At 50.8% G+C, this 26,719-nt stretch overlaps 1 protein-coding gene across 6 annotated transcripts in view; it reads left to right on the plus strand.

Moving 5' to 3' along the window:
* Positions 1 to 11,329: 11,329 nt before the first annotated feature.
* The window catches only part of TSPAN14 (tetraspanin 14), a 65,211-nt gene continuing 49,821 nt past the window's right edge, over positions 11,330 to 26,719 (plus strand). For 2 of the 6 annotated variants that reach the window (XM_057298942.2, XM_063607482.1), the window contains exons 1-2: positions 22,021 to 22,089; positions 25,544 to 25,684. The gene's annotated coding sequence lies outside the window, so the exon portion shown is untranslated. Of the gene's footprint in view, positions 11,373 to 11,452; positions 11,570 to 20,112; positions 20,129 to 22,020; positions 22,090 to 25,543; positions 25,685 to 26,719 lie in introns of those variants that run through there. The other 4 variants (XM_057298941.2, XM_034930995.3, XM_057298943.2 and 1 more) reach the window with 4 other exon arrangements.

A 26,719-nucleotide genomic window follows, 5' to 3' on the forward strand; every position in this document is an offset into this window, starting at 1 on the left:
CCAAAGCACAGCCAGCTCCTGGGAAAGCGGGTGCTGCTTGAAGCAGGAAGTCTTTAAAGTCTCTGCCATGCAGAGCTCTGGGCTGCCCTTATCGGACTCTCATCTTTCCCCAGCCTTCATGACTCAAGAGATCCAAATTTATGAACCTCGTCATTCTTCAGTTGATGATAATTTTTAGAAAGTAGATATTTTCCTTGAACATTTAAACATTAAATGTAATCAGTTACACTCTTCCCAACTGTAATGACTCAGTCTCATAAATGTTTAAAACGCCTTTAAAAATTGACAAATAATAACATAATCATTACAAAACTGGATCTGTATATGCATACTAAAACCAGTTACAAATGCTAATATGTGGTTCTAAATTTGCTTCTTTATTATTTGCAGTTAGCAGCCTTAGCAGCAGGTGGCAAGACATTATGTGCCCAGATGTTGCTGTCCCATCCTGGGGACCTCAGAGTTGGCCATGCCACATCTTCCATTGGAGGCACCCAGACTCTCCACAGTCTGCACCACAAACCCCGGTCCTGGGCACATCGACTGGACCGGGGTGGACCCTGGACCCTAACTCAGGCCTCTGTGAACTAGCCAGGGACCTGTAAAACCTGTACAAAGTTTTTCCCCAGAAGGGGCGCAGATGGTGACAGCTGACCGGCAGAAGGCAGGGAGGAGCCCTGAGGGGAAGCTGGCCAGAAGTTGCTGGCACTGTGGAGATAAATGAGATACCAATGTCTCAGTGAGAATAGAGAGTGGGTGACGTGGAGGCAGTACTAGATCCTGACCTCTGCTGGCCAGTTCTCCTAAGGGCCTGGCTGCGAGGTTGTGCTGGGTGGCTTTCTACTTCCTGTGCTCAGACAGGCAAAGGAAGATAACTCAAAAGCTGTTCTGAGCCAAAGTGATGGCATGTGCCAAGTGCACAGGAAATAGAAGCTGGTCCAGAAATGTGTATGCAAGAAGTGAGGGGAGCAGGACTGAGTGGAGGGCGACATGGAGCTGTGAGGCCTCAACTGATCCCACAGGAGCTCTGAGTTGAGATCACCCAACAGATGCCCCGAAATGAGACAAGGGGGCTTTGTAACTCCCACCCATCACTCGTTTAGTGGACATAGGCTGCACCCTGCACCAGGGATGGGGGTGGGGCAGAGCCCTGGTGGGGGGCAGCTTCCTTCTGCCAGGGGCAATTCCAAGTGAGTGATCTAATCTAACACAGTGGGTCCTGAAGTGTGGTCTAGGTGGTCACAAACCAGAGGTGACAGGCTAGGTCACTGTGTGTGAGGCAGGCCTGTGGTCAGAATATGGTTGGAGCAACCCACTCAGAGCCCAGGCCTGGTTAATCCCTGTAGAACAATGGAAGGAGCTGTGTTCATGAAATAAACCTCTAACGGTTTGCAGGAGTAGGACTGATGGGATCAGATTTTCTTTCTAGTGTGAGGGAGGGGGAACCGGAGCTCAGGAGAGGGATCTGGCCATAAAGATGGGTGGGGCCAGTGCACAGAGGATTCTAAAGACACAGAGTGGCACAGAGGGCAGAGAGCCTGTGGAGATGAGAGGGGGAAGAAAGTGGTGTTAGATGTTCCCAGCATCTGGGAAAAGTAGCATTTGTAGGAAATGGGGAGCAGGATCTGCAAAGAGACTGAGGAGGAGCTGCGTGCAGGACACGTGGTCCCGAGTGGGTACAGGAAGAGAGCCAAGGGCTCCAGGAAAGAGAGAATCAGCAGTGCCAGACAAGGACTGAAAAGCCCTCCCTTCCTCCCCCAACACACAGAAAGACAGACTGACAGACAGACACACACAACCGTGGTTTAATAAACTTGGAGTTTCCTCAGACTGCCTCTAGGTGGCAGTGTATGCACGCGGCATCAACTGCTGCGCAGCTCTCCCCGGGGACTACCAGATTCTCCATGGAACCAACTAAAAGTCCCCAGAGCTGTGACAGGGACAGGGAGAGGTACCTGTGATGTTTGCAACATCCATCTGTTTTCTACTCTGTCTCAGATGAGTCTAGGTGTGCCTCTCTCCCCTACTTTGTAGTGGTAGGGGGAACTTTCAGTGGCTCTCCTAGCAGTGTCTGCGCCTAGAGGTCCCAGGGCCTTAGCCGACCCTCAAATCTCTAGGTGTGAGATGGAGACAGACTGGGGACTCAGGTGTGGTCATAAAGCTGACAGTCCTGCTTCTACCACTTATCAGCTAGGTGATTCCCTCTAAGCCCCCTTTCCACATTTATGTTACTAAGTCAGAGCTTTGTGAAGGTCAGTTTGCATGACATTATTCCAGAAGTAACACTCTGTGCTGTCAAGTGGCTTTGACATCTGCACAGATCCCATAGTTCCCTGGGTAGACATGAGCAGCTCTCCGGCCTGAGTGGACCTAGCTTTCAGGGGCAGAGTTGGGACTTAGCCCAGGCAGTCCGATTCCTGGTATTATACTTGCTCTTAACATCTAGGATCTGCTCCCTCCCTTGATGTCTTATTTGGCCACATCTGGGGTTTTCTTCTTTGGCAAAACTTTCTTCTCCCATGTGGAGTCATTACAGTGTGGTTGATGCACAGGGCTGAAAGGGCCGTGGGATGTCACCTGTTGAACAACCTTTCTTTCTCCGCCACCTTCAGTTTATGAAATGGGACAGCTGAGGGCAGAGAGATGACAGGACTCCTTGTCACCACCATCTGCTTAGACAGTCTCAGATGCCATAATTAAAGGGTGTTCCACTGTGTCTTATCCTCACACATGGGCTCCTATCACAAATCTTAGTCCTAATTCTTTGCAGGGGACACCACTGGCAGGCAGAGGTCCCATGGCTGAGGCTGTAGATACAAATAAGAGTAGGAGCCTCCTAGAAGTTTGCAGATTCCTTAAAATAGATTGTTCTGGAACAAATAGGCCAAGTATAGAATGACAGGCCAAGAAATAAATTTCCTTTCTGTTGTCTTTTCCCCAAGGCTCCCTAACCTCTTTCTTCAAGAAAGGCAACACCAGTGCAAAACTGAGCTTGAAGTAAAAGTTCTACCAAAGATGTTGGCGCCTAACTCATTGCCATTGCCTGCACCCCAAGTCCTGCCATATACTGATGGAGTGACCCATCTTCCCACTAGCCTCTTGGTCCTGACCTCCTCACCCTCAGGGCCATTTGTTTCTCCATTTCTTCCATCTCAATCACCTGGTCCCATGGATACACACCTCTGTCTGACCACAGCCTTGTGTCACCATATCTCCGTTCTTCACATGCTGAGGGCCCTCCAGCCCCAGCCTCATCTTCTTTCCCCTTATCTACTAGCCCCTCCAGCTGTCACTTCTCTCCCCTAGTAGCCAAGACTCAGGATACAACACCTCAACTGCTTTATTTCCAACCTTCTTGAATCCTTTGCACCATTGTTTTTCTATCATGCTCTCCTGGCAAACCCCAAATTTTGATCAATCCTGCTGTCTGTGCTCTCTGCACTTGCACATACTCCAGCTGCTGAGTACTGATGAAAAAGGTCATGTAATCTGAGATGTGTGTCACTCTCACTCTGGGTCTCCATTTGCAGCTGGGCTTGCAACCCTTCCCCAAACATTCCTGCTTGCCCCTGCTCAGAGGTGTCTCTCGTTCTCTCCTAGGTTTCTCTGAAATCCTTGGATCCCACCCAACACCCACTTACCTTCAGCAGGTGCCCATTCTGTCTACTTCCAGAGAAAGTGGACCCCTTCCCTTAGGAAGCCCCACCGAACCCACAAACATCTGCATCCTCACCCAGCTTGTCTTCCTGCCTCCTGTCTCTATGAAGGTCCTGCTGTCCTCCAGTTTGGGGCTCTCCTCTTGTTCTGAACACCAATCCTTCCCACCTTCTCCAGCAAGCGTTTTCTCTCTTCCTTCAGATTCTCTTATCTCCCCTCCTCTTGCCTTCTCCCTTCATCATTTAAACATATTTGAGTCTCTCCTTTGTTTTTCTTGTTATTTTCTTTTAATAGAAACAGGGTTTCACTATGTTGCCCAGGCTCACCTGGAACTCCTGGGCTGAAGCGATTCTCCCACCTGGGCCTCCCAAAGTGCTGGTATTACAAGCATAAGCCATCGTGCCTGGCCCAAGTCTCTCCTTTCTTAAACAAACACCCTCCTGCAACTGCTTATCCTCATCATCTTCCAGTTAACAACCTCTCTCTCATTTTCCAATTGCTGTTCAGCCCACTGTTAACTGTCTTTGACCCAATTCTCCACTGAAACAGTTCTCTGAAGCTATTAACCCCACGGTTGCTCTTCAGCCTTGTTTCACTGGCTCTCTGCAGCCCTGGAAACTGGACCACTCCCCTCTTCTTGAAACACTTGCTGCCCCTGGACTTCCATCCATTCCACCCTCTTGGCTTTTCTCCTACCTCACTGGACAGTCTTCCTCAGTCTCTTTGGTCCCTCTGCTCTCTCGTTTTCCAAAGATTCTGTCCTTGGTCCTTTTCTCATCTCCCAGTCCCAAAATAATCTCCTCTACTCTGATGATTTCAATTATCACATGCTGCTTCCTCAATATCGATTCTCCCTTCTTTCTTTAAAACAGGAGTTAATTTTTTAACCATTTCCCAACCTCCTTTGGAGTTAGGGTTTGTCATGTGACTGCACTCGGCGAGTGAGGCATAAGCAGTAGTCTGGGGATTTCTGGGTAAGTTTTAGGTGTTGCCCCTTCATTCTTTTTGCTCTTTCTTCTGTCTGGAATGTGGGTGGGAAGCTGGAGCTGGGGCAGCCATTGTATGACCACAAGCCAACTCTGCCCTGTAAGGAGAGCCAGACACACCAACAGAGAGGAGCTGGGACCTGATGACATTGTGGGGCTGCTGATCAGCCTTGCTCTGCTTACCTTTAGACTTCTTGTTGTGTCAGAATTTCCTACAACTACAGCAAGAAAGCTGAATGTAGTTAAGGCAATGTAGTTGTGTTGCTATTTTCTCTCCCCTCCCTCCCTCCCTCCCTCCCTCCCTCCCTCCCTCCCTCCCTCCCTCCCTCCCTCCTTTTCTTCCTTCCCTCCTCCCTCCCTCTTTTCCCTCCTTTCCCTCTTTCTCTTTCTCCTCTCTCTCTTCTTTTTTTTTTTTTTTTCCTAAAGAGATGGGGTCTTACTATGTTGCACAGATTAGTCTCAAACTCCTGGGCTCGAGTGATCCTCCTGCCTCAGCCTTTCAAAGTGTTGGGATTACAGATGTGAGCCACCGCACCTGGCCTTGGGTTATTGTTAGAAAAGCTAAACACAATTTCAAATGGATACAACTTCCAAACTGATAACTTCTGTTTAGCTGTCTCTCTTAACTCCATACAGCAAATTGCACCTCTCCACCCTACCCAGGAACACTTCAAATGGAAGAGGTCTAAGGCGTCACCTTTCACCAAACATATTATACATCCACACAGGGTCTCTTATGTTCCTTCTCAGTGAATAGCGCCACTGCCCATGCAGCCAGAATATGATGTCTCTTTATTCCTCATTCTCCCATGCAATTAGTCACTTGTCAGTTCCAGCTCCTAAATATATCTTGATTCTGTCCACCTCTTTCTATTTCCTCATCATTTCTTTTCTAACCATTTTTTATTCCAATCTTGTTCCCTCCCACCTTCCCTTCCCACTCCAGCCTTAGGGATCTTTCTAAAGTACAGATGTAACAATGTCACTATTCTGCCTAAAACCTGCCCAGGGCCTAAAGAATACTTGGTATACAAGACTGCTAAAAATGATGATGTTGGCCCTGCACACACCACTACCCCTTCTTCTGCATAGGCCTTGCCCTGCTGATCATAGGCATGGGCATGTGACCCAGACCTAGTCCAATTACGGTATCTCATCTCCCTCATCACGCTGGTTGTGTCAGAGTTTGTTTGGCTCTCTCAAGCCACTCCATGTTGCTGTAAGAATGGGTCCAGGAGTGAACATGTGACCAGAGCTGACCCAATTAGGATCCTTTTCTTTTTTCTTTTTTTTTGAGATGGAGTCTTCCTCTGTCGCCCAGGCTGGAGTGCAATGGCACAATCTCAGCTCACTGCAACCTCCATCTCCCCTGTTCAAGCACGATTCTCTCACCTCTGCCTCCTGAGTAGCTGGAACTACAGGCATGCGCCACCACACCCAGCTAATTTTCCTACTTTTAGTAGAGACGAGGTTTCACCACGTTGGCCAGGCTGGTCTGAAACTCCTGACCTCAAGTGATCCGCCCGCCTCGGCCTCCCAAAGTGCTGGGATTACAGGCGTGAGCCACTATGCCCGGTCGATCCTTTCTTGAGATTTGTTCATACCGACTTAAGAGTGTAGACTTACTCAGTCACATACCTGACATGGCAAACTCTGAGAACTAGGAGAAACAGAGGGTAGGGCCCCCGTTCTGGGACGTTGTCAGGATCAGCCCCGTTTTGTGTCACTCTGGTTTCAAGTCCTTCTTTCAATTCTGTGAGCAATCTGAGGCTCCTTCCAGTATCTCCCCTTTGAAGACCTAAGCTAGTCTGAGTGGGGTTCTCATTTCCAGCCAAAATGTCCCGACTAATCCTTGGTAGTCTGGTCCTAATAAGACATCTTTCCTGGGTAACAGAGTTCTTTACAGCTTACCCAGTATTTTTCGAAGTTTTACAAACTTTATCTCTTTGGATTTTTATTACAAGCTTGTGAGGTGGGTTTTAGTATTACCTTGACTTTACAGATAAGAACAGCAGGGCTCAGGAATGTAAAGTGGCTTGCTCAAGATCATGTTGAGAACTAGGAGAGCTTGGACACCAACTCCCTCTTCTGCTCAATCTCACCCTGACCTGCCCATTGCCCTGTGAACACACACAGAGGCTGCAGAGTGGAGCCCAGGGTGGGAGTGCAGCACTGGGGACCGACACAGAGGGCTATAGAAGTCAGGGGAAGACAAAGGGCAAGCTCTTCCACTTACAATTTTATCTGTGGCAGCTTCAGGTCCAGGAAAAAGATGAGAAACTCTCAGCTTTTTTCTTTTCCTCCTTCCTGTACTGTTTTTTGTTCCCACAGTCCATACATTAGGCTTGCAGTCTGTACTACAATTCAGTTATATGCTTGGCAATTATGGTTCTAGGTGCTAGCCAGGAAAGTAAACCACTGGTTACAATACAACCCTTTTATGAGTTGGGGCTGTCTATATTGAATTTTTTATTTTTTAATAAAGGAGAATAAAATGACCTGTTTTGCATTTTGTGTCTCTGAGGCTCTCTCAAGCCACTCCATGTTGCTGTAAGAATGGGTCAGATAGGCCAGGCACAGTGGCTCACGCCTGTAATCCCAGCACTTTGGGAGGCCAAGGTGGGCAGATCATGAGGTCAGGAGTTCAAGACCAGCCTGGCCAACATAGCGAAACCCCACCTCTAATAAAAATACAAAAATTAGCTGGGTGTGGTGGCACGTGCCTATAGTCCCATGAATCCAGGAGGCAGAGGTTGCAGTGAGCCCACGCCATTGTACTCCAGCCTGGGTGACACAGTGAGACTCCGTCTCAAAAGAAAAAAAAAAGAATGGGTCAGATAAAGCTTTGTGGGTCTCTGCTACAGCCGGGAATGGCAGGTGAGTGTCAGATATGACTGTCTGGGGCATGGCAGGGAAGGCCATGCTGGCTTTGTGGGTATTCCCACCACACTTTTCATAGCAGCAGTGTGGCCAACTATTCCAGAAAGGACACGTCTCCCAGACGCTGCTCAGGCCAGCAAGATCTCCAAAACCGCTCAGTCCATGGTTTGCAAAACTGGCTTCCCCATCTCCTTCCTCCTTGTTCTAGCTCATGACCTCCTGCACATGCAGGATTGAGCAGAAATCACCAGGTGTGAGTAATCATCTTCCCAATCCCAGCCTTTACTGGAAACCTCTCCTCGGCCTCCACACTCCTCTCCTTAATGATGGTGGAGGTGTCCCTTTGTAGGAGGTGACCCTCATTAGTGCCCATACCCTATCTCCTTTCACCTGCTCTTCCTATCATGGCCCCTGCCTTCTTCTTAGATCATTCCTATCAGTGTGCAAGCCTGCTTCAGTGACTCCCATATTTTAACAAACCCCTCTTTATTCCAACAAATGTTAGAATTAGATGTGGCTACATGTGCCATAAAACAGAGGATTAAACAAGACAGAAATGTCCTTCTCCCATAAAGAAAGTCAAGAGGTAGTAGTCCAAATGTGTGGTGGCTCCCTACACATTAGCATCCACATTTATTCTCACTTCCACTAACATGCTCAACACTTTGGCTTCCACTTAAGATCCAATATGGATGCTTGAGCTCCAGCTATCTATTAATATATCCTAGTGGGCAGGAAAGAGTAAAGCACATGACTTCCCTTTAAAGCCAGTTTTGAATTTGCACATGGACTCCTACACTTACTTCCTATTGGGAGGAATGAAGTGTAGCTGCAAGAGAGGCTGAGAAACTTGCCTTTATTCTGGGAAGCCATGTGGCCAGACAGAATTAGAAATTCTATGAAGGGAAGAGAGAATTACTACTAGGGGCATCTAGCAATCTCTACCAAAGCATCCTATGCTTCCGTATCCTTTCTAGATCCCTCCCAGTTCTCCATTCCCTGTTAGACAAGTTGTGCAAATATGGTAGCTCTACCACAGCATGGCTTCCACCACTACTCCAGGAACACTGCCCTCATCATGTTCACCAATTGCCTTCATGTTGCCAGAGCCAACAGGTCCCAGTCCTCATCTTACCTGATCTCTAAGCAGTATCTAACACAGCTGACAACTGCTTTCTGGAAACATTTTCTCAGTCTCTGGCATACTCCTGATTCTCCTTCTGCCTCCCCAGCCTCTTTTTCAGTCTTCTTGCCTGCTTTGGTTCCCCTGGGTCCCTCCTGAACTCTCTCCTCTTCTGCATCTACTCCCTCACCCTGTGTGTCCTTCTCAGATCCCGTGGCCTTGAGCATCTTTATGCTGATGTATCCCAAAGCCCCTCTCCCGCCCTGGCCTCTCTTCTGAGTTCCTAGTGATGAGATAACCCCGATGGTTCTCTAACAGGCATCTGAAGCTCCATGTGGCTTGAACAGAATTCCTGATGTAACTCCCTGAGATGTGGTTCATGCTTTTTGATCCAATAAATGAAGCACTATCCACCCACTTACCCCAGCCAGAAACTTGAGTTATCTTTGGTTTCTCCATTTCCTGCCCCCATGTCCTTCCTATCAATGTGTCCTGTTAAGTCCAAAATAGCATCTCTCAACTACTCATCTTAGCATGACCACCACTTTGGTTCAAACCACCATCATCTTTGGCCTGGATTGTGGCAAGCCTAATTGGCTCCCTGCTTTTATTTTTGCCTGACACCCACACACAGCCTTAAATCAGAACATGTTAGTCTTCTGCATAAAACCCTTCCAAGGCTCAACAAAGTCTCCATTCTTTGACACAGCCTACAGGCCCTGCATGCTTTGGCCCCCACCCACCTTCTCACTCCATCCTGGGCCTCTTCCCCTAGGCTTAAAACTTCAGCCACACTGATTTTCTTTCAATTCCTTGACCCATCCAGAACTTACCCTGAAAAGGCACCTACTGCTCTCAGCGAGGAATGTCTCTGCCCAACTTTTCCCAAGGCTAACTCCTTACTCTTTTGACTTCAATTTCAGCATCACCTCCTCACTTTCCCTGACCGCTTCATCTAAGGTAGCTTTTATTCTCTATTCTAGCCCCTTGTTTTTGTCCCAGCCTTTACTTCAACTTGTGATTATGTATTTGTCTTCTCCACTAAAAATTAACTTTATTGGGCAAAAGGCCTCAGCTGTCTTGTTCACTGAAGTATCCCACCATGCACACAGGGCCTGGCATATTATCAGGCACTCAATCAAACACTCACTATCTGCTGAATGAATGGACAGGTTCCCAGGGAGTTTCCAGAGCTGCCTGGGCTGTCACAGACAGGTTGCATCCCCCCTTAATTAAACAAACAAATAAAATTAGCCAGGCACCGTGGCTCATGCCTGTAATTCCAGCACTCTGGGAGGCAGAGGCGGAAGAATTGCTTAAGCCCAGGAATTTAAGACCATCACTGGCAACACAGCAAGATCTCGTCTCTACAAAAAAAAAAAAAAAAAAAAAAAAAAAAAAAAAAAAAAAAAAAAAATTAGCTAGGTGTGGTGGCCTGCACCTGTGGTCCCAGCTACTTGGGGAAGCTGAGGCGGGAGGTCGAGGCTGCAGTGAGCCACGGTCATGCCACTGCACTCCAGCCTGGGTGACAAAGCGATACCTTAGCTCAAAAAACAACCCAAACAAACCTGGGAATGGACTGAACAGTCTCCATTTCAAGATTTCCTCCTTCCATTGGAATTAACCTGTTGGTTGCTTGTACTGGCATGTGGCAACCAGTCTTAGCCCAGTTTTAATAGATCCCTGTTTGGTGTTACCCAACAGAGCAGACCACTCGGCCCTCAGCCACCGAATAAGTTTAAGAAACAGAGGTGTGGCATGCTTCATTCTACAGGTAGGGAGGCTGAGGCTGGGGAGCCGCCCCTGGCTATCCCTGGAAACCCCTCTACCCCACAGGAATCGTCCCAGCCATCTCTTTAGCGTAAAGGTGAGGAACAAATCTCAGCCACGATCCAAAGAGGGGCGCCACCCCTGGCTGTCCCTGGAAACCCCCCTACACCACAAGAATCGTCCCAGCCACCTCTTTAGCGTAAAGGTTAGGAAGAAATCTCAGCCACGATCCAAAGAAAGCTTGGTATTTTTAGCATCAAGGCCAGAAGGAGCGTGTCCTTACTCCTTGGTTTACAAAGAAATAAAAACCTTTTCCCCATCCTTTTGATTGAAGATTACCCCCGCCCCCAGGCTCCAAAGCCGGGCAGGAACGCCTCTTATCTCCACCACAGCCATTTTCCTAATCCTTCGCCCGCTCTCCACGGTCATCCCGTGTATCCCTCGAGACGCCGCCTCCCACAGCTCGTGCTTCTCCCAGGTTCGGCTCCGACAAGGCCAGAGCGGCGTCTGCGCAGCGCAACGGCTCAGAGCGCTCCCGGCGGCTACAAGTGCCCGGCCCCGGGCCAGGCCCGGCCTGCGCCGCGCACCCACTGGGAGGGCGCGGACCGGGGCCGCCCCAAGCCTCCGGCACCGCCCAGAGCGGGACAAAGGGGCGGGCCGGCCACCCGGCCTCGCGGTCCCCGGTGCCGCGCGGGCCGGGAGGCGGGGTGCGGTGGGGGAGGGGCGAGGCGGCTGGGGGGAGGGGCGGGGCCAGGGCGGGCCCAGGCGCGCGGGGCCGCACCGGGCGGCGCAGGGAAGCGGCGCCCCTTCCTCGGCAGACGGCAGGCGCCGCGCCTCCGGCCCCGCCCCCGCCGCTCGGACGGCCCGAGTCGCGCCCTCCCGCCCCGCGCCGCCGAACTTGCTCTAACTTCCTCGGCCGAGCCGGGCCGCGCCGCCGCTGCCGCCGCCGCGCGCGGGTGAGTAGAGCGCGGAGACCTGGCTGGGGCGTCGGGCCCTGCCCCTTTCTTTGTCTGAGGCCGACTTCCCCGAGCGTTCTACGGGGGCGAGGGCTGCTCCTTAGGTCCCTGTTTGGCCCCTCAGCCTCCCTCCCCGCCTGCCCAGGAGCGGCCCCGCGGGCGGCGCTGGCTTTGTCTGCCAGGATTGCTCGCTAGAGGTTGGAGGCCTCCGCCGGGACCCCGCTGAGCCGAACTCCGGCGCCGGGCGGACGAGAGCCGCGGCGGGCCCGGGGCCGGCACTCCTGGTTCGGTAGCCCTCGCCCCATCCGCGCGCCCCGGCGAGTGCGCGCCCGTGCCGGGCGGGGTGAGGGCGACGGGAGCCTGGACGGCCGCTGCTGCTCGGGGCTCTGCTTCTCGTCCCCAGCAGCGAGCTCGGGGATGGGCCACCCTTTCGGCTCAGTCACCCACCCTCGGCTCCCCGGAGATCGGGTCCGGGGTGGGGGTGGGCGTAGGCCGGGGCGGGCCGCCCCTTCCTCCTGCCCCGCCGTGGTTGTGCTCAGTCTCCCACGCCGCCGTGGGTCCCACTCTGCCCGGCTTGGGTTTGGGACGGCCGGAGTTTGAGTAGGCGGTGACCCAGCTTCTCCGCGTTAGTCGTGTGGGGTTGTGTTTGGGAGCAAAGCCTGACCCCTGACCTAGCCGGAGTTCTGGTAGAGTGAGGTTTGTGGCTGCGGACTGTGCTTGTCCCGGGCCGCTGCTGCTTCTCCTCCACCCCCAGGGGTGGGGTGCGGGTGGGTAGGAAGTGCCTGTGTGACGGTGTGTGGAGGGACTTTGGCCCTGGGACCGCAGGAGCACTTGTCTTGGGGACTTAAAGTTGATCTCCGGCGAGAAACAGTCCGTGCTAGGGGGAGTCGGGGGAAGTCGTGGGCCCGGGTACTGGCCTGGGGCTGGGCGCAGAGCGGTGGTGAGTGCGGCGGTGTCACACACTCGTTGGCTGTGCTGGCGCTGCTATCCGGGAGGTCAGGCGGTGCTGGGCGGCTGTGCAGAGCATTGTATTGGAGCCTCTGCAGGTGTGCTCTTGGCAGTGGTCTGCTCTCCAGGGGATCTTCCTCCCTTCCGAGAGGGAGTTGCTCTTGGGCTAGTGAGAGAGTGGCCTGCCAAATCCTCAAAAGTAGCCTTCCCCTCGCCCCTTGACCTTGAAGTCCAGAAGCAGTTAGTGCCTGCTGAGTGCTTCGGCCACCCTTCTCTATTTGTGAAGGGAAACCTGGGGACAGGCCATCGGAGCACCCCTATGTCCTTGCCACATTTCAGCCAGCCGAGTGGTTGGTGGGGGCGGCCGTCTTTCCAGGGATCTTCCTGGGCCCTGGCACCCCCAGAATGAAGCCCAGACTCCACCATAATGGCCCTGTATGCCCTTCTATCCCCTTAGCTGCTGGTGTGATCATAGCCTCAAATTGTTGGGCTCAAGTGATCCTCCCACCTCAGCCTCCCAAAGCACAGGGATTACAGGTGTGAGCCACCACGCGCAGTCTGATCCCACTCCGATCCCTAACGTTATAGTGACAGGCCCTGGAAACCCAGGGCCACCAGATGTATTTTCCCTTTCCTTCTCATTGTGTTGCACCCCAACTTCAGTTGGAGACTCTGGATATATCCATCCCCACATCTCTGAACTCCACTGCTTGGGCCACCTAATGTCATCCTCAGTTTAGTTAACAAAGCATGGTTGAGATTTCTGTGGGGTGCGAGGCATTGTTGCAGGCACTATTCCAAGTCTGGAAAGTCCCTCACCAGCTATAAACTTGGTGTGGTCTTAGAACCCAGGCTGGACATGGCATAGGTCCTCAGTAGTGTTTATTGATCTGAGCTTGATCTCAGCGTAGCAGGATCATTTAGGGAGACGGGGTTGAGGGGGGGGTCTGAGCCCATGGGTGCTTCTGAAGGTTTGTGGCTGCCCCAGGAAGAAAGGGCATGGAGCTGCAGAATGGTTGGCTGCCCAGGGAATTGTCCCCTTCACCAGCTGGGCAGCTGTGCTAGTCTCTGAGGACTGGTGAAGGTCCTTCTCATGTAGGAAGTGGCAGTATGAAGTGGGAGAGGAGATGGCTCTGCCCTGAAGGTTGTGGCGGCAGTGAAGTGAAGTTCCCATGGAGGCCGGGGAGCAGGAAAGCCCTGGGTTCTGGAACTATTTCCTGAGGCCTCACTCTATGCCACCATGTGCTCAGGAATTTGACCCATTTAACTTCAACTGAGGTAGAATTCCTTTTAGCAGTGCCTGCAAAGTGGCATTGTGCCAGGCCTGGGAAACCTTTGCTGGCTTAAAATTTAGTGAAGGACAAGATTATTTCATAGTGATACTAATAGTGAGTTTATTGAGACTTACACCCTAGAAGTTTGACTTGTAATAACTCATTTAATCCTTGAAAACAGCTGTGATGGCTGGGCGTGATGGCTCATGCCTGTAATCCCAGCACTTTGGGAGGCCGAGGTGGGTGGATCACCTGAGGTCAGGAGTTCAAGACCAGCCTGACCAACACGGTGAAACCCTGTCTCTACGAAAAATACAAAATTAGCTGGGCGTGGTGGCACATGCCTATAATCCCAGCTACTTGGGAGGCTGAGGCAGGAGAATTGCTTCAATCTGGGAGGTGGAGGTTGCAGTGAGCTGAGATCGTGCCGTTGCACTCCAGCCTGGGCAACAAGAATGAAACTCCATCTCAAAAAACAAAAAACAAAAAACAAAACAACCGTGATGTCAACAGCTCCATTTTACAGATGAGGAAACTGTGGTCCCGAGAGGTCACAGACTAACTTGCTTGAAGTCTCAATATGAGCTGGGTTTTCTCATTTCTTTTTTTTTTGATACTGAGTCTCACTCTATTGCCCAGGCTGGAGTGCAGTGGCGTGATCTCGGCTCACTGCAACCTCCGCCTCCTGGGTTCAAGTGATTCTTCTCCTGCCTCAGCCTCCCAAGTAGCTTGGACTACAGGTGTGCACCACCACACCCAGCTAATTTTTGTATTTTTAGTAGAGATGGGGTTTCACCATGTTGGCCAGGCCGGTCTTGAACTCCTGACCTCAAGTGATCCACCCGCCTCGGCCTCCCAAAGTGCTGGGATTACAGGTGTGAGCCACTGTGCCGGACCAAGTTTTCTCATTTCTAATTTAGACAATATGTTCCTCTCAGAGGTGATTAAAATGGATTCATATACCAAACAAGCCTGGCCCACAGTGGAACTAATGAGTGTTTTCAGTGAAGGTACCCTTGTATCCCTGCCTCTGAACACATCTCATCTGTCCAGCACAGCCTGGGCACATAGCAGGTACCCCGGAACCCCCGCTGATTGGTGATGTAGCTTCTGTCTCCCTAAGGCCAGGGAATGGGAAGACCAGCACTACCACATGCAGAAGATTGGGGAGTCACTGCTTGTGTCTGTCTGGACAGATCACGGTTTGCTGTGGTAACAGCAATCCCCAGGTCTCAGAGGCTTAAAGCAACAGAGGTTTATTTCTTGTTCACACTGCATGTTCATCACTTATCTGCTTTATGTTGTCCTCACTGGGGGGACCCATAGTGATTAGTGGGAACACCCCTGGTGGCTTGGACAGAGGGACAGAGAACATGATGATCCCTGTGTCCTGCCACTGAGTCCTGGTGGCCTTTAAGACGCCTATGGGAAGGGGATTAGGCTCCTGCTCCCTGTCTCTGCCCTGCCTTGTCAGTCCTTGGATATCTTGCATGTTCCATCCCCTACCTGGATGTGGCCTGTAGGGGCAGCCACCTTTCCTAGAAGCAGGAGCAGGTAGCGATACCCAGGCAGGCCTGGTCCTCCCCACTTTTGTGGGACTCGGGGATTGAGCTTGCAGGCATAGGGGTGTAGAAAGCAGTGGTAGCGAGGTGACTGAAGGTGGACTCCCACTGGGGATGGGATTGAGTGTAGGGCTAGATCCCTGGTCTGTAGAAGGGAGTAGGAACCCTGTTAGTTACATTTTCCCCCTCAGGCCACCTTAGCAGGATTTTGAAGAGTCAGCCACACCGTGGCTCTTGATTTTGTGCCTGGTCACCTGCTTGGTCTCTGGTGATTTCCCTCAGGGCCAGCAGACACTGTTGGAGGTGGTGAGGCCTCAGGTTCTTCTGCTTCATGGTTAACTCACTCTGCTTAGGCATATTTCCACCTTTTCCAGGGCCTCCGTTTTTCTGCCAGTGGATTGAGAGGTGGTGGTGGTCTCCAGCAGTGGTCTCACTCTTGGCAGGCTATCAGAGTACCCAGGGAGCTGCGTAGAATGAAGTTTTGAGAGTCTTTGGTCTAGGTGAATGCCAGCGTTTCAGTTTGCTTATCTTCCATTATAGTAGTGTCCTCTGTAACTGTGAATCAGGGAGGTTATTCATAATATCTCCACATCCATTTTCTCCCTTAATTGCGTATGCTTTTGATTTAGACAGGGCAAGTAGCCATTTTGGTGGAGCGCAGGCCCTGGCAGGGGGGCAGTGTCCAGTGCCGCTCTCAATTAAACGTGAAGATGTGAAGATGAATAACACTGTCCAGCTTGCAGAGTGGACGGTGGTGAGGCAAGCTTTCAAGTTGCACCTACTTTCTAGTTGAGTGACCTACACAAGTCTTTGATTTTTTTTTTTTTTTCTTCCTGGAAAAAAAAAAGTTGTCTACTTTTCTCATCTGTAAAGTGAGAAGAATCAAGTCTGCCTTTTCTGTCTCACGGGGTTGCAGTGAAGCATTAGTACACTGAGAAGCAAGATCCAAAGCCCCTGAGTAAGGCCTGACAGTGGTGTGAGACAGCTGCCATCTCTGGCGGCACTCAGCAAGTGTTCACCAGCAGCTGATTCTGGGAACCTCACTTCCTCCGCCCTTGGGCTTGGTGGGGTTGGGTAGGGTTGGGTGGGGCTGTGGTTTTCTTTTAGGAGGCAGCAGGCCAGGCCTGGAGACCAGAGCTTAAGTGGGCCTGGGCAGGCTGGGGTTGAAACTCTTCACCCCTTGTGGTCTGTACTGCCTCCCAACTGAGCAGCCAGGGAGAAGGCCTAGAGCCTGTGCCTTTCAGCTAGATAGCTGGAGGAACTGGCTCCTCCCTCCTTAGGCTGTGCTGGCCTGAGCTGGGAGCCTGAGAGCTGGGGCAGTTGTCTCTAAAGTGGCTTCTGGGATTCTGGTAAGAGGTGAGCTCCTGGTGCTGCCTCAGAGTCTTTGTGTTTCCTGGCATTTGGGAGAGCTGGAGTTGGGCTGTCCTGCATGGGTAAGGTTTGGGGAGGGACTGGAACAAGGGGCTAGTGAACCTTCTCTGGGTTTTTCCTGCCTGACTATGCATTGACAGTCCCAGCTGTCGGGCCTGTGCTCCTGTACACTGCACGGCCTTGAGAGGAGTTTGGAGCCCTAACATCTAGGAGAGAGGCCCCACAGCAGTGGAAGGAAATGGGTCTCCCGAATCTCTTTTGTTTGTACCCCGAGGTCTGAGTGGTGATCCTGGGGATGCTGTGGGACTCAGCAGTAGGAGTGTGTCTGTCCCCATTCTGGGTGCCCACCAGCTGTGCTGAGGGTCCTCTCCTGTGTCCCTGGGCCAGGAAGACAGGGTCTTTTTCTGGGGCTTGTTAGGGGAGGTCAGCCACAGCCCCAGACCAAGTAATTTACACACTCTGAGTGAGGGGTGGGAGCAGTGGGTCCAGGAAGACTTAGGGAGCTGGTGAAAGAAAAACTTAATTCTGACACTTGTTAAACTGGTAAGGTAGACTGTATCAGGACTATTACGATAGATGTAGGAATTATCGCAATGGATTTTGCAGTAGAGGGGAGAGAGTGGGCCAACTCCAAATACAACAAAGAAAAGTGGGAACTTATAGTCAAGGAGCGGAGTGTGGGGGCTCCTGAAAATTTCTAAGAGGGTAGGGAAATTTTTACTAAACTTAGCTAACTGAGTTCTTGCTGCAGGCAGGCCAGGGTGATCAGGTTTTACCTGGGAGATAGTAGAGGATGAGAAATACGATCAGATATCCAGGATGATTAGATATTGAGGTTGGGGGATTCTGGTTAACAGGAGTTTTGCTAAAACTAGGCTCTTAGAGAGAATGGAGTTAGGAACCCTAGGTCAGGACCAGATGAGTAGAGGGCTCAGAGGAATAAAGTTTGGTCAGGGACAGAATCTCTGTCAGTATCCCGTGGCTGGCAGTGTCCTGTCCATTCTTCTTGCACTGGCCTGTCCCTCAGGAGACAGGTGTGAGTGGTCCTGAGCTTGGGCCGGTGTAAGAGTAGGGGACAGGTTTCTCTCCTTGTAGGTGTCCCTTCTTGTAAGTGTCACTCTCTTTTTTTCCAGAAACCTTGGTCCTTTTCAGCATCTGCTGGCCCCTTGTCCCTTGGCTCCCTTGCTCTTGGCCTGCTGGATTTCCCCTCTGCACCCAGGAAATCGCATGGACCTGGGTCCTTGTTTCCCTACAGCCCACCAATTTTGCTGCTTTTTTTTGCCCCCTGAAGCTGAGCTCCTGCTGCAATTTGTGTTTCCTGCTCTCCCTGTCCTGGGCAAACCAGTCTGACAACTTTGTGGTTCTCGCTCCCGCCTCCATCAGCCTGGGGATTGACTGTCCCATTTGTCTGAGCTGGGCAGAGGGAGGTGCTGTGGGGGATCTCTTCCTCTTGCCTGGACTGCACACTCCTGCTGCCTTCTAGCCAGAGCTCCTGGGCATTTTGCCTATGGGAGCTTCACCAGCTTCCTTCTGTCTGAGGCCTACAGGTCCCTGCCTCCAGCCTACCTTGTTCCTCCTCCGTGAGTGAGGCTCCTCCTTGTCTCTCTGGCCCTCCTGTCTACTTGATCAGACTCTGCCTCTCTTGAGGGCCGGCTCCCTCCAGCCTACCCTGCACAGGTGACCCTGTTTGGCCTGCCTCCTTTTCTTGAGACTGATCTTGTCTCAACAGTCAGCTTTTCAGGAACCAGGCCCTTGCTGTTGTAAGGAAAACCTGTCGGCTGTGGATGGGGCCTTCCCTCCTTCCTAGAGGCTCTGTAGCCAGCTTCCACCCTTGCAGTGGAACAGTGGTGGTGCCAGAACCCTGCTCTCTGCAGCCATCCTGCCTACCACAGTCATTGTGTTTTGTAACTCTAGTAGCTTCTTGTGAAATACAAGTGATGGTATAAACGTGGATAGGTTTTTGAGGGGGGCATGCCAAAATCAGAGTTGGTGGTAGTGGTGGGGGATTCATTCCCAAGGGCTCTGGGGTGCTAAGTGTGTGAGCAAAGAGGAACAAGTGGCATGTGCCCAGGATGGGGTGGGGCGGGCAGGTTTAGTTGAGGGCTCCTCTGGTGTAGGGTAGCCCTGACGCTCCCCTCCATGGCATGACTGATGAGGTGGCAAAGGCAGGTGCCAGGATTTGGTGTGTTGAAGATTAGTGCCTGGGTTGGGCTCTGCTCACTCCTGCAGAAAGACGGTTGGAGAGGGGCTGGTCTTGGTTTCACAGAGGATTGTGGGATTACAGGCAAGACCTGCTGAGGGCTTGCACTGAGCCACCGAGAGGAGCAGAAAGAGATACGAGGGCTTCAGGTGCCAGTATGGTTCTCACTGTTGTGAGATCTCATTTGTGCCTTTTTTTTTTTCTTCAGACAGGGTCTCACTCTGTTGCCCAGGCTGGAGTGCAGTGGCCCTATCACAGCTCACTGAAGCCTCCACCTTCCTGGCTCAAGTGATCCTCCCGCCTCAGCCTCCTGAGTAGCAGGGACCACAGGCATGCAGCACCACACCCAGCTAATTTAAAGAATTTTTTGTAGAGATTGGATCTTGCTATGTTGCCTAGGCTGGTGTCAAACTCCTGGGCACTTCATTTGTGCTTCTTAATTCAGGGGCTACTTATTGAACATATTTAGCAGTCTTCAGAAAGCATCTTATTCTGTAAGGGGAACCAAATATACCCATTCCCCCTCTCTGGCCTTCTTTCCCTGTGGTCTGGGCGGTCTTTGAGCTTGAGGTCATTGGGAGGTGTTTATTTCTGTCCGCCCTGGTGGCCTAGGGGGTAGGAATGGGGTGGGATGGGATGGGATGGGGTGGGGTGGGGTGGAGGAGTTATTCTACATAGATAGAATTCTGTTTGTGAACCACTCCCTGCCATCCACATCTCTCACTCAAATGGTCTGGCCAGTCCTGGTTCTAATGGTCATTGTGTCATTCCCCTCAGCAGCAGGAAAGGCTGGAATGGTTTTTGTATTGTTCCTTAGGGGGAAAAATCACTTGGAGGAAGTATATCAGTGCTTCTGAGTGCAGAGTATTTATTGACACGTCAGTTAAAGGAAGCTTTTAAACAACATATATGTATCTCTTTAGTGAGGAATAAATCTACAAGTGCATCTCACAGCTCCATTTTGCAGCTTCCATTTCCTGGAAGGTACATGGAGTTTAGTGGTTAGGGAATGGGGTTTTGAGCTGGGATTTTGGAGAAACTGTTTTTAGCCTGTCCTTGGAATTGGGCCAGGCCTAGAAATCTGTTGAAATAGCTTTCTTTAGTTGCTGAAACTGGGATGTGTTCATAGCACTAGGACCTCGAGCTCCACTGATGACTGAGTGGGGAGGGCTCAGAGAAGGGTCCCTGTGGATGCCCGGGATGCCTGGGTTTCAGCCCCGTCTCCTGCATCGCCTACATTGCCTGAATCTTAGGGTCTTACAGATTTATCATGAAGTGGGCTTGGCAGCAGATGGTCTGGTTTCTTTTGTGCCTTTGTCAGAATCTGTTCTTGCTCTTCTTAGGAAAACTTTCTATTTCGGGACTTGGGGTGGAGTCGAAAGCAGGGAGCCCTGTGAGTTGGTGAGTTTGTATCCCTGAGGCTGCCACTGCCTGACCCCCTCCTTCCCCTTGATTCGTTTCCCCTCCCCATTACTCTGCCTTGTTCTAGGGAAACACCAGAAGCTGCCTGCAGACAGCTATGGGTAAAATTGTGTGTCCAGCCACAAACTTTAGGCGTTTTAAATATTAATTTAGGTTTAACATTTTTATTTACAAAAACGTATACATGATGAAAAACACATAACAAAGATACACGGTGAAAACTCCTATTTCTATCCCTGACCCCTTCAGTTCTGCTCCCCTGAGGCCGCTGTCACCAGATGTTCAGTGCCTAGTCAAGCATGTCTGTATTCCTCTCTTGTTTATTACCCCAGTGGTATACTAATTATGCTGTTTTGCACTTCCTGATTTTTACCCTGAGAATTTATCCCAGGATTGTTCCATTTTAGCACACATAGTTTAGTCCATTCTTTTTAACAGCAGCGCATGATTCTGCTGCACAGTGAATGATGACTCACTTTACCAGCTCTCTATTGATGGATTTTGAGGTTGCTTTCAGTGTTTTGTTTCTATAGGCTAAGCTGCAGGAGTGTCTTATGCATGCTGCAGGTCTGTAGTGGAAATGACTAGATGTGGAGTTACTGCATTAGGTGTGTAAAAGGAAAAGAAACATGCGGCTTTGATTCCGAAAGGGGGAATGAAAGTTTACGAAGTTTTCTTTTGGAGGGATCTTGGCCTTCTACAGAGACAAGAGCTGGAGAAACTACCGGGAAGGCATGAGGGGTGCCAGCGTGTTGGTTCCCACCCAAGTCCATCTTTGGTTCAGTTCAGGCCAGCCTGTCTCCGTGACCTCCATATTTACAGCCCTTGGCTGGCCCTCTGGGTCATGCAGCCTGTGCCCCTAAAAGTGTGAGGAGTCAGCCAGAGCGAGCTGGGGTGTAGGGAGAGGGAGAGCAGGCTTCTCATAGTGGGTTCCAGCAACCTCACGACTTTGCAGGACCTGTGTGGGGTGTGAAGGGGGAGCGTTGGTTGCAGCAAGCTGGAGCTGGCGTCAGCTTTTAGAGGAGCAGATTTTCCCGCAGTGTCAGGGGTTGGTGTGAGGATCGGCCTCCTTCTCTGGCCTCCCTTGGCCTTTCGCTGCTCTGCACACCTCCCTGTTCAGGCCGCCTTGGGCCTGATTGCCACCCTGTGATTTTAAAAGCCTGTGTAAAAGGCACCTGGTGAAAATAATAGATGGGTTTTGTGTTTTGAGCGGGCGCTGCCTTTCAGAACAGAAATGGGGTATGGTTCTTCCTGGGATGGGTGGGGAAGGAGGGACAGTCGTGACAGCATGTTGGATGTGCCCACTCTGTGTCGGGAGCTCTCTGGTTGTTTCCCTGTGTGGCTCTCACTGCCCCATGCCAGGGCAGGGTGGGAAGCAGGGAGACTTTAGGGCTGGCTGGCAGATAGACCTCCTAAATAGACCCTGACCTGGTGGGTTTGAGGCCTGTGTCCCTGCCCTGGCTCTCCCACCCTTCTACTCAGAGAACTTCTCACCATTGCAGTTACATGCAGTCCCCGTGAGAAGGCCAAAGCTTCCCATGTGCAGCTCATTGTCTGGGCCTGGGTCCTTGGTAGCACAGAGGTTTCTATTGTGGCCTGGTGGCAGTGAGGGCTGACCTGTGGGGCTGAGGAGGCGGGACCTGGGGCCTCACAGTGGAGCTATTCAGGGGCTCTGCCCTGGTTTCCTGCTGCTTCCCATTGTAGATTTTTTTGGGGGAAGGGTGGGAGGGGACTAGAGAAGGAGGAGAGTGGGAGAGGGAGTGGTCAGTGCAACTATTGTTGCTGGTAGCAGGAGCCCATTATGCTTAATAGAGGTCCATTTGCAGACAGCCTTGAGCCACTCCAAGGCCCGTCATGTGTTCTCAGATTCTAGTTTCTGCCTCTGTCAAGATCCCCCTTCGCCCTTCTCAAGTCCCTGTGCTTGCCTGGAACACCTCTGGGTAAGAGTTCTGAGCAGCTGGGCAAGGAGCAGGAGTGGCCGGTGCCAGGCTTGTCGGCCACCTGCCCACTGCTTTGGGGAGTGAGTTCTGCCGAGTCTTCCCGGCCCAGCTGTGCCCTTGGGTGGGGGCCAGGCACGTGCCTGGGTTGCTATTAGTCTCCCAGGCCCCCCACTTGCTTTGTGCCTCAGTGCTCAGCCCAGTGCCCCCGTTCCTCACGCGAGCACTCAGCTGCTGAAAAGCCTGTGTGCTGGCAGCTCAGCCTGCAGCCACCCCCGCTGCAGGAGCCACAGCCATTTTCCTTTGTTCTGCCATCTCCGGGCTCTTGAATCTCAGGCTGGCAGTGGGCAGCAGGCAGCCAGCACACAGCGCTGGTGGGGTGGAAACCCTTGTGACATGAATCTGCCCACTGAGCCAAAGGCATGGCAGCCCCCTGGCTGCACCCCTAATTCCTCTGGCTGTACCCCTATCTCCCAGCCATGCTGAGAGAAGCACAGAGTATCCCCTCTTACTGGATCAGAAAGATAGTGACACCTACAGTGGGAACAGAGAGAGGTCTCACCTGTTTTTGGCCACTGAGGTGCACACTAAAGAGAGAGTTAGCCTCCGGGTCTTTGGCAGAAAAAGCCACTCTCAGGCACAAAGGATGCTCGTTCTTAATCTCCTGGTCTCTGTTGAAAACAGAGGCAGGATTGGTTAAGAATATTTTTTATTTTGGTCCTTATGGTTGTGAGGACCTTTCTCTAACTGAGGGGAACTGTACCCTGCTCCTTCACATCTGAATCTCTCCCTTCTCTCCCCCACCACTTTTTGGTGGGCAAAATGAGCATTCTCTCTGGGGGTACAAATTCAGCTATGTGTGGGGTTGCAGGCGGGGTGAAGGCCACTCTCACCCGCTGTCTGACTTCTCTATCTGAGGTGTGCCCGCCCCAACCCATACTGTCTCCTTTCTAAACCACAGACAGAATCTGTAAGGCACCTGCCTTTGAAATAGAGTTGTTTTGTATAGAACTCATAACTCCCACTAGTTTTCATGTGTTTAGCATTATAGCTTACCCTTTCAAAACCCATCCTGGCTGTCTTATTTGATTCTCTTATCAGCCAAGTCTTACAAATCAGGAAGCAAGCCTTAGCCCCAGATAGGGTTGCACCTTGGAGTGTCCTCATTTTATTTTATTTTTTGACATGGAATCTTGCTCTGTTGCCCAGGCTGGAGTGTAGTGGCATGAATATGGTTTAGTGTAGCCCCCACCTCCCAGGCTCAAGTGATCTTCCTGCCTCAGCTTTCCCAGTAGCTGAAACCACAGGCATGCATCACCATGCGCGACTAATTTTTAAAAATTTTTCATAGAGACGAACTCTTGCAATGTTGCCTTGGCTGGTCTCGAACTCATCTTCTGGGTTCAAGCTGTCCGTCCGCCTCGGACTCCCAAAGTGCTAGGATTACAGGTGTGAGCCACAGCACCCAGCCCTCATTTTAGCAAATGTTGTAGCACCTACTAGACTCAAAGTAAAAAGAGCTGGTGCTCATCGTAAAAGGCATTGAAAAACCCCCACTTCGGTGGGGGGTGGGGTATATTAACAGAAAAACCACAGTCTCTAAAATATTTTAAAGAGGTTTATTCCAATCCAGTGAGTGTCTGCGTCCTGGGAAAAGCACGGTCTCAAGAGGTGTGGGGAAAGGGTGCTTGAGGCCGTCGGATTACGGTTTTGTTTTATACATTTTAAGGAGGCAAAAGTTACAGGCAAAGGCATAAGTCAGTACATGGAAGATATGCATTGTTTAAGCCCAGAAGGGTGGGATATCATGAAACGGGCTTACAGGTCATAGGTGGGTTCAGAGATTCTTTAATTTGTAATTCGTTAAAGGAGTAAAGCTTTGTCCAAAAATTTAGAGTCAGCAGAAAGGACTGGTAAGATAAGGAAGTCCGTTAACCAATACACTGGGTTAGAGCTGTGGGGTGAGTGACTTAACCCTTGTCTGGCATGGCCTTCAGTCCTCTTTATATTTCGGTATCTTATTGTCACAAAGAGTCTTGTTTCTTAGTCTTATAATCTCTATTTTAATGTTAATGATGGTCAGTTTTTGTGTCTAAATCCCAAAAGGGAGGAGGTATGTAATGAGGCCTTTCCAACCTCCTCCTTGTTGTGGCCAAGAGCTGTTTTTCGGGTTTCTCTGGGGTCCTCGTGGCCAAGAGGGTCTGTTTAGTTGGTTATGGGGCTTAGAATTTTATTTTTAGTTTACAGGTTGTTGGACCCAAACAAGACTGGGAAAGTCACCATCGAGGCAGCTCAGTATTCCTTCTGGGAAAAACACAATGGATGTAGAGGCTGGGGTTTGAATTCAGGCTTACTGGGTGACCTTGGTGGGTCACTTCCTGGGGTGTAGATTCTTACTAGAAAATGGAAGTGTTGCTCAGAGGAACTTTGGGAACATTTTAGCTGTAACCCTTGGAGTTCTATTAATCTAACTCCAAAATGGTTCTATTAATCTAACTCCACTACCTGGAATCTCTCTTGCCAACTCAGGATCCTTTGGAAGAGAATGTCATCAGATGGAATTAACAAAGAGCCCCTCTTTTCCTGGGCATTTCTTCCTCAGGTTCTTGAGGGGTGGTGATGATCACCTCAAAAGATGCCTGTAGTTTTCAAATGGAAACCGAGCCACCCTGAGCCCAAACACACACTCCCAGTTCTCAGGCGCTGAGTGTGGCCCCTGGAGTTCACTGATGAGTAGTCTTACCTTGGACCTCGCCTTGGCTTTTCTTGGAAATGGCACATTACTTTTGTTTATTAGTGTAGCCCCTCTGTTGTGAAGTGGAATCCAGGGAGAGGGAAGTAAAGCTTTTAATTTTACCTCTTGCCAAAGTGAGGCCAAGCTCTTAAATGTAAAAACAAACTTGTTAAAAGTAAAAATGAAAACAGTATCCCCATTCCTCTTCTTTGGGGGTGGAGACTGTGTTTAAATTTTGCCTCTATTTTGTCAACAGGTTCTAGGAGACAAAATGTTCTTTTCCTGGTGACCTTTCAGGCTGGGTTTCTGCCCTTTATGTGCCTTTCCTGGCCCAGCCTCCATCCTCTGGGCCCACCCGCCCTAACCAGCACTGCCTACCAGGCCCCCCTGTGCCTGCTGCCCGTCTGACTTCCTCCCATTGTCTTCGGGGCCAGCCTGTGTCACTGCTCTAGGCTGTGTTTCTGCCGGGCATGACACAGGAGGGCGGTGGTCTTGGAAGAGGCAGGTCTCTATCATTTGGTTAGAGTAGCTTTTACAGCTGAGAAATGGGAATAAAAATAATCTGTGAGGATCCACTGGGATGCAACAAAATCCCAAACAAATCCCAAAATTAAAGCATTCCTCCAGGGAAGCTGATTGCATCCTTGTAAATCAGGAACAATAAAGATGGGTGGTTTTCTTCCCATGACTTGCTTTAATGGTTGTTTTCCTTCTGTGTGTCAGTGTTACATCCTTACTATTCAAAGTGCCATCCACAGACCTGCTGATGGGCAGCATGAGCATCACCTGGGAGCTTGCTGAGCTGTAGAATCTTGAGGGGTCTCCATCCCGATCAGCTGAATCAGAATTTGCATTGTTAACAAGGTAACCCAAGTGATTTGAATGCTTTTTTAAATTTTTTTTTTTTTTTTTTTTTTTTGTGAGATAGGGTCTGACTGTTTGCTCAGTGGTACAATTAAGGCTCGCTACACCCTTTATCTCCTGGGTTCAAGCGATCTGCCAAAGTGCTGGGATTACAGGCCCAAGCCACCATGCCCGGCCTGAATGCACTTTCATGTTTGAGAAGCACAGCCTCAGCCAGCCACACTGTCATGCTTGCCCCTTCGCTTTGTTAGCCTGTTTCATGGTTTTGCAGTCTTTACCCACTTGCTTTCCTGAAAGTTGTCGACTTTAAACAGGTTTGGCAGCCCCAGCTCTCAGTCCTTCCCCTCTGGGTGTGCAGTGCACAGCAGTTATTCCTCGGTGCCGGGGATGTCTTGGAAATGGAGCTAGTTCGAGAAAGCCCCCTTAGCCCAGAGCCCTGCTGGCGAGGTTATCTTTGGGGCATGGGGGTGGGGGTGGGGATTGGGGGGGTAACTGGAGCCCTCCTGGGTGAAAGGGCAGCCCTAAGCCTCCCTGGCCATCTGGTGCCACTTGCCCCTCCCTGTTCCAGCGGGAGAACAGGTTCAGAATCAGGTTGTAAATATTGTTTGCTTTTGGAAGAAACACAAAGCATTTTCTATAAAGATGTTTTGGTGTATGTTGAAGATAAATAAATAGTCCAGAAGAGGGACTGTAAATTTGTATTTTGTAGTAGTTTTGCAGCAGAAAACAGTTTGAGGTGCTCTCCTGATTTCACTTTACGCCTGCACATCCCCTGCATTCTGGCGAAGGTTGGGGCTTTGTGGGGAAGAGCTTGCTTCCCTGGGAATGAGACCCTGACTCTCCTGCTCAGCTACCCAAGGGCTCCCCTGCATTTCTGGCTCTGTTTTAGGGGATGATCTGCTTTCTCCTGACTCTTGATTTCCTCTCAGCCTTTTCTAGCAGTTTCTCACCATTGATTTGCAGTTTAAAAAATTCTGCCGCCTCTTCCTCCTCTCTTGACATTCACAAGGCACACTTAGTTTTATTTTTCCCCAC

Source organism: Pan paniscus, chromosome 8, assembly GCF_029289425.2.
Source record: "Pan paniscus chromosome 8, NHGRI_mPanPan1-v2.0_pri, whole genome shotgun sequence".
Classification (NCBI taxonomy): domain Eukaryota; kingdom Metazoa; phylum Chordata; class Mammalia; order Primates; family Hominidae; genus Pan; species Pan paniscus.